The following is a 1,027-nucleotide window of genomic DNA, read 5'->3' on the forward strand; positions in this document are numbered from 1 at the left end:
ATCGTTTGTTTGACATATCATCAAGGAATAACCATAAAAATGGGCAACCAGACTGGGCACCATGGCTCACTCCTGTAATCCCAGAGCTTTGGGAGGTCAAGGCGAGCAGATCAACTGAGGTCAGGAGATCAAGACCAGCCTGGCCAACGTGGTAAAACCCTGCCTCTACTAAAACTACAAAAATTAGCTGGGCATGGTGGCACATGCCTGTAGTCCCCGCTACTGCTGAGGCAGGAGAATCGCTTGAACCTGGGAGGTGGAGGTTGCAGTGAGCCAAGATTGTGCTACTGTACTCCAGCCCAGGCACCAGAGTGAGACTCCGTCTCACAAAAAAAAAAAAAAAAAAAAGCAACCAGCAGCCCCCTTGGGGCTGTTCTGTCTATGGAGTAGCCTTTCTTTATTCCTTTACCTACTTAATAAACCTGCTTTCACTTTATGGACTCACCCCGAATTCTTTCCTGTGCAAGATCCAAGAACCTTCTCTAGGAGTCTGGATCTGGACCCCTTTCCAGTAACAATTACCTGCAAAAGTACTTTACAGCAACAGAAAACCTGACCCAAACTGGCTAAAGCAAAAAGAGAACTTTTTGACTCATGAAACTTGAGTCCAGCAACAATGCCTTCAGGCAAGGCTTGATCCAGGGCTCACAGGCTGTAAAGAGAATCTGGTTTTCCTCTCTGCATGTCTGGCTCTGCTTCCTTGGTAGTGGAGCCATTCCCAGGAAGGCACACCGCTTGGCTGAAGGCAGCAGCTTAGGGCTTCTACTCAGTGTTCCTATCTTGCTGAAAATGACCCACTTCTTCCCCACCCCTGACCCTGCCAATCAAGTCTTGGGAACTGGGTCTCATTGGCCCAGATTGGCCTGAAGGGGGTCATTTGTCTATTCTTGAACCAATTAACACAAGGGGCAGGGAGGAGAGAAAAGGCGTGCGTTAAGCTTCAGCTAATCAAGGCCCAAGCTTAGAGCTAGGAGTGGGGGTCAGTCCCACCTAAACCACAAGCCTGAAGAATCTGAGGTCCAGTCTA

The sequence above is a fragment of the Colobus angolensis genome, unplaced genomic scaffold, assembly GCF_000951035.1.
Source record: "Colobus angolensis palliatus isolate OR3802 unplaced genomic scaffold, Cang.pa_1.0 Scaffold9, whole genome shotgun sequence".
Taxonomy (NCBI): Eukaryota; Metazoa; Chordata; class Mammalia; order Primates; family Cercopithecidae; genus Colobus; species Colobus angolensis.